Source organism: Scyliorhinus torazame, chromosome 14 (genome assembly GCF_047496885.1).
Source record: "Scyliorhinus torazame isolate Kashiwa2021f chromosome 14, sScyTor2.1, whole genome shotgun sequence".
Classification (NCBI taxonomy): domain Eukaryota; kingdom Metazoa; phylum Chordata; class Chondrichthyes; order Carcharhiniformes; family Scyliorhinidae; genus Scyliorhinus; species Scyliorhinus torazame.
Genome location: NC_092720.1, coordinates 157,720,841 through 157,727,722, shown reverse-complemented (window position 1 = coordinate 157,727,722; position 6,882 = coordinate 157,720,841). Strand labels below are relative to the sequence as shown.

Genomic DNA, 6,882 nt, shown 5'->3' with positions numbered 1-6,882 from the left:
GGGGTGGGTACAGTAAGAGGTCTTACAACAACAGGTTTGTTTCAAATCACTAGTTTTCGGAGCACAGATCCTTCCTCAAGTGAGTCTTCTTTTTAAGTACGGTAGTCCCTGTATCGATGCAGCCTTTCCTCGAGAGGAATAGTCCAACATATCACTGCAATTGTTGGGAAGAATTGATTTGTCCCAGTGGCAACAAATCTGAACAGAGGGATATTGTGACTAAACATTGTGTAAGTGTGAGAGGAGGTCTTGATGTATGGTGACAATGTGTGAGAATTATTGAACGGACCTACCTGGCAGGAGAGAGTCGATGATCAGGCAGGTTGATCTCCCAGGGTGAGACTATCCCATTGCACTCTGCAATGACACCCGCCATGTCCCCAAATGCGGATAATTTGTTGCAGAATTTGTGGCAGTGGGGAGGGTGTTCACAATTTCCCCTGATTTACAAATCAAACGTAGGAGCTCATAATTTTAAGTATTGAGTGGGTAAAAAGATTTTTTGGTAGTTTTGTTCCAGAGACTTGCAGCCATTATGTTATGCAAGAAATTAATTTCTCACCCACCTGTTTACTCAATCTACACGCCTGGTCCACTGCCACTACAGGATTTTCAAAGCTGCTTCCCAAAACACAATTCAGTCACACAGGTGGAAGGAAAAGGAACTGCCCCAAATTCTCTGAAAGTGACATTGAAACAAAAAGTGTTGCAAGTACTCAGCAGGTCTAGCAATATCTGTGTGGAGAGACAAACAGAGCAAATAAGCGTGGGAGGCTCTGTGTCACTGCAACATGTTCTGTCGAGAAACATCCAAGCGTGGAATGACGGAGGTTGAGGGGCGACCTGATAGATGTCTACAAAATTATGAGGGGCATAGACCGAATGGATAGTCAGAGGCTTTTTCCCAGGGTAGAGGTGTCAATTACGACGGGGAATAGGTTTAAGGTGTGAGGGGCAAGGTTTAGAGGAGATGTACAAGGCAAGTTTTTTACACCGACGGTAGTGGGTGCCTGGAACTCGCTGTCGGAGGAGGTGGTGGAAGCAGGGATGATAGTTACCTTTAAGGGGCATCTTGACAAATACATGAATAGAATGGGAATAGAGGGATACGGACCCAGGAAGTGCAGAAGATTTTAGTTTAGACGGGCACCATGGTCGGCACAGGCTTGGAGGGCCGAAGGGCCTGTTCCTGTGCTGTACTTTTCTTTGTTCTTCGTTCTTTATTTTGATAACTGGGAAATAATTGACCTGTTGGAGTAGCAGCAGATTCTGAACGGACGAAGCTATGACTTTTAAAAAGGACGGAGTGTTTTTCCTTTGTTATTTGTCATTGACAACTATTTTAAGTTCAACCAATTAAACTAAAACAAACAAACTGAGGGACAAATGAAAAGGGGCTGCTCCTTAAAAGGATACTGCCCGAAACAAAAGCAAAGAGCAAATTTGACCCTCTTACAGGCTGACCAAATTAATACTACACCCCTGTATGCTTCACCCGATGACGGTGTTTATGTAGTTAGAATAGAATAGAATTTACAGTGCAGAAGGAGGCCATTTGGCCCATCGAGTCTGCACCGGCTCTTGGAAAGAGCACCCTACCCAAGGTCAACACCTCCACCCTATCCCCTTAACCCAGTAGCCCCACCCAACACTAAGGGCAATTTTGGACACAAAGGGCAATTTATCATGGCCAATCCACCTAACCTGCACATCTTTGGACTGTGGGAGGAAACCGGAGCACCCGGAGGAAACCCACGCACACACGGGGAGGATGTGCAGACTCCACACAGGCAGTGACCCAAGACGGAATCGAACCTGGGACCCTGGAGCTGTGAAGCAATTGTGCTATCCACTATGCTACCGTGCTGCCCTAGTTACATTGTGTACCTTGTGTTGCCCTATTATGTATTTTCTTTTCTTTTCTTTTCATGTACTTCATGATCTGTTGAGCTGCTCGCAGAAAAGTACTTTCACTGTACCTCGTACATGTGACAATAAACCAATCCAAATGAAACTTAAATAATCAGATCAAAAGGTGGTTAAAAGAGTCAATAAAGCAGCCCAAACCCTCTGGGACCCACAGGGCATTGAAGGCCTCGATGCTGCCCGTGGACACCGCATGCTCCCGCGAATGAAGCTGCGGAAAAGGAGCAGACAGTCAGGCTGGACAACCCTTCAGTGGCCTGCTGCCCCAACATGTTTTGGCAGGCCCAGGAGCAGGTTGACGATCGGGTCCTCCTCCCTACCCGCCCCTCCCCGCACCAGGTGTGTGTAGACCAGGAGTGTGGGGCTGAAATGAAAACAAAACTGCAATAAAAGATTTACCAAAAAACTGAAAAGGGGGTGCAGTCTAAAACAATTTAAGTACACATGACCCACAGACTCTGCGAGGCTGCGAAAAAGACAGGAGTCCGTGAACCAGTGCAGTTGACGATGGTATGGGACTGCTGCGTGCAACACCCTCTACACCAGGTCCCCAAGAGTAAAGGGAGGAATCCGCTGTAGAGGTACGTCCAGTGGGGACCACCGGATGGCAACAAGGCACGCCCAGGTGTGTCCGGATGAAGGGCATGCAACAGCAGCTCATACAGGAAACCCATCCCGTGCAGTGCTTAAGGGCATGGAGGAAACTCCTGCAAGGTGGCTAGGGATGTGGGGCTCTGGCTCACAGGGTTGGTGGGGGCGGGGTGACCAACGTGAAATTCCTTTCGAGCAGGGGTCCGCTCAGACACGGGTGTCGTCGGGTCCGAGCACAACCGTTTTGAAATCATGGATAGCATTAGCTGTGAGCTGGACATCCACTGCCATGTGACATGCCAATTCATGGAATGTCATCTAGCCCTCTGCCCCCAGTATGCCCCCGATCGTGGTCACCCCAGCAGCCACAGCCCGCCTCTCTGCTAGCCACTTGAGGGCGATCTCTGGGTCGCTGTCAATCACTTGATTAGGGCTCTATCCCCCCTGATCGGTTAAGACCAATCCGGGGTCACCACATCGATTTTGGGGTGGGCACTCAGTGGCCAATCCTGGGCGTGTTCAGAGCAGGGCTTGGTGCCGCTGTGTCTGGTAGACGATATGATGGATAGGATAGTTCTATGGTTCCTGAAGAGGCATTCAATTGCCTTTTTCCTGTGTTCGTTTCTGCATAATCTGAGCTACTGTTTGTATATTTGCAGGCTGCAGCCTTTCTGGTTCCCGCTTTGCCAAATTCCCATCACTCTTTGCGGGTGGCCATTTTAGATGGCCAAAGGGCCTTCCCAACTGCATCACTCCCACGCCATCCATCACCTCCCGCAGCCCAATTAGGGCGTCCAGCCACTGGAACCACCTCTCCTCCACCTTGCGAACTCCGACCCATCCAGGAACTGCGCCATCCTGTCCTTCCCCATCGGGGGCTTTGACTCACAGAGCCTCCTATAAAAGGCCTCAAATGACCCATTCACCACCTCCAAGTCCATCACCACCCTGTCCCCCTTGTCCCTCTCTCTACCAGTGTCCCCTGCAGCTGCCTATTTTCTCAACTGATGGGCCAGCATCCTACTCGCCTTCTCCCCATACTCAATCTGCACCCTGGTGCTCCGCAACTGGCCCACTGCCTTGCCTATAGATACTAACCCAAACTACATCTGGAGCTACTGTCTCTCCTTCAGCAACCCCAGCTCCGGCACCGCCGGGTACCTCCTATCCACCCTCAAGATCCCTCAAGGTCCACCCTCAAGTTCTCATTGAACAGCCTTGCCCTCGCCTCCCACCCCACCCGAATCGAAATAAACTCCCATCTAACAACAGCCTTGAGTGCCTCCCACAACATGGTTGCTGTGACCTCTCCCAGTCACCTCCAAGTAGCCCCCTATGGCAGCTCTCAGATCCACCCACAGCCCCAGTCTAATCACCACTGTGGATGTTGGGCCTCACCCGAACCACCTGCAAATCCACCCACGTCAGAGTCCACAATCACCGAATTCCCGGAGTCTGCCACTCCTACCAACAGCGCTTTGTCCATTACAAAAAAGATGATCCAGGAATACATCCGGCGCACATGGGAGAAGTATGAAAACTCCTTCCCTCTCAGCCTCCCAAACCTCCACAGGTCCGCGCCCCCCATGCATTCCATTAACCCCTCAGCTCCCTCGCCACCGCCGATAACTTTGGGCTCGGAATGACCAGGCTCAGGTCCAGGACCATGTTAAAATCCTCCCCCAAAATCAACCGGTGCATATCTAAATCTGGAACCCTCCCCAACACCCGCGTCATAAAATCCACATCTTCCCAATTTGGGGCATAAACGTTTATCAGGACCACCGACCTCCCCTCCACCTTCCCGCTGACCACCACATATTTACCCCCCGGATCGGCCACAATGCCCCTTCCCACCTCAAATGCCACCATCTTATTGATCAACACCGCCACTCCCCTCATCTTCATATCCAGCCCCAGTGGAACACCTGCCCCACCCATCCACTCATCAGCGTCATCTGATCCCCCAAATTCAGGTGTATCTCCTGAAAAACACCACGTCTGCTTTCCACCTCCTCAGGTGCGTGAAACCACACAACAGTTTAACTGGCCCATTTGGCTCTCACACATTCCACGTGACCAGTCCTAACAGAGGAGCACCACACCACCCTTCCCTGCCGATCAGCCATAACCCTTCTTGGACCAGCCCGCGTCATGCGCCCTTCCAGGCCCACCCCCGGATGTCCACCGCCAGCTCTCCCTTCCTAACTGCACCACACCAACTACACCTTTTCAGCAACCCTCCAGCCCCAAAGAAAGAACCAACCCCATCCTCGCCCTCTATGCCTTCCTCCTGACAACCCCTACTTCACTTCCGTTAACTAACCTGCCCAGCTAGCATGGTGGCCTCCACCCAAGGACTCAGAGAACATGGTTGTGGGTTGAAGTCCACCTTCAGATGGATTATTCCATCAATATGGTTTAAAATTGTTGTGAGGGCAATACGAATAATTCCTCAGACACTGGGCTCCCTGTACAAATCCCATCCACCATTTATTGAAACAGAAAAATGGAAAATGAGTGCTAAAAGTATTCTGCAGCTATTTACACACTGCACTGATCTGGAAGCCAATCATATCACAATCCTGGTGCCACCTGAAAAAGAAATTGGTCACAGACAAGTTTTTAAAAGTTTGCTTCAGTGAAACCCCTTGACAAATATGCAACAACCACAAATGCACAGAGTTTTTCCTTTTTTGATAAATTTAGATTCCCCAATTATTTTTTTCCATTTATGGGGCAATTTAGTGTGGCCAATCCACCTAGCTGCACATCTTTTTGTGTTGTGGGGGTGAGACCCACCCAGACACCGAGAGAATGTGCAAACTCCACACGGACAGGGACCCCAGGGGCTGGTATCGAACCCAGGTCCTCGGCACCGTAAGGCAGCAGTGCCAACCACTGAGCCATTGTGTTGCCCCACAAATACACAGTTTGTGATCGAGAGTTTTGTAGCCATCTGTCATGGCCACTTCCAACTAAGCACAGAGCAACTCGCAAAGACCGATGGGTAAAATGGACAAGCCAAGAGTCAGGCAGGTTCTGAGCCTGAAATGCATATCCGTCAGCAAAGTCCAGACGGTATCGAAACCCCGTCCCATTAGCATGTTAATCAGGCCGATTAGCAGGTGATGGCCCATCTCCCCCAACACAAAGGACTGGTACTCCAGCAACCGGGACAGTCCCAGACATTTCGGCACCACTCCATGCCCAAGGGAAACGCAAACAACAGGGTCAATGACAGCTTGAGACACGCCCTGTCATCCAGATCCCCACCCACTTATTGGCGAAGGAATCGAACGGAGTGATCAGGGATCACCCAATTAGTAAGGCCCAAATTGAAGGTCCGCCCAAAAGAGCGCAAAAGCCCCCAAGTATAAAGGAAGAGTTCGCCATATGCTGGCTCCCTTTTGGCCTTGGTACCCCGGTCACGGTCATTGCCAATCGCAGCAACACCAGAAGCAAGTTCGAGCAAGCCCAGTAACAGAAGGATGAGCCCAGTCGAGCAGCAGTTACCCCTTCGAACCCAAGAGATCCAGGATTGAACAGCGGCCACTGTTTCCTGATCTAAACCGGGTGTCCGAAGTTAAGTACAGGTTGTCTTAGTAATAGGTGCAGTTAACTAGTAGTGTTTATGTTGCATGACTGGTTGTATGTCAATAAAGTACCCTTGACCTTGAACTAACTAACTGGTGTTTGGCACTTTGATCGATAGCCGGTTGAAACTTGTGGTGGTATCATTCGATACCTGGCGACTTTAAGCATTCGGACATTGACAATATAGAAAGAGGGCAAACTCACTGATTGCCCTAATTGGAACAGAGCCAGAGTAAAGAGCATAGTAAAGAGAGATCGGCAACTGTTATTGGCAACATCTGACGGGACTCGACCCAGAAGTGACTGTGTCACTCCGAGAGAACCCACAAAAGCATTTGAATTAGAATCAAAATTGTTAAAGTAAAAGAAACCACAAGCGAAACCAGTATCGATCAAACCTCCAAAATTCGGAAGTGTGTAATTTGCATGCGTACTAACAAAGGGATATAAGGTAAACTCGATAGATTTTGTTGCGTGAAATTTTCGGGAGTTGCGTAAACCGGAAAATAGCGAAAGCCATACCCGTGTTTGCACCACCGCTTTATTCCCCCTTGTTCCAAATTTCCGGTAAGAGACAGAAGAGTATTTGTAGGGATGGCCATGAAGGCAATGGAACGCCTCATGCATCTACAAGAGCCCGAGGTCGCAGCGACCAATAGATAAGAACAGTGTCCCATTTGGGAGGAAGAGATTAGGAAATACCTAAAGGGGAAAGGATGGCCCCTATGGTCGGAATTTTGCTCCAATAAAGAGACAGGTCCTGGCAGC

General features: G+C 49.8%; 1 non-coding gene across 1 annotated transcript; it reads left to right on the top strand.

Moving 5' to 3' along the window:
* Positions 1 to 285: 285 nt before the first annotated feature.
* LOC140390911 (U1 spliceosomal RNA) lies at positions 286 to 442 on the top strand. The gene has a single exon (XR_011934953.1). It is a non-coding gene; the product is annotated as a U1 spliceosomal RNA (small nuclear RNA).
* Positions 443 to 6,882: the final 6,440 nt, after the last annotated feature.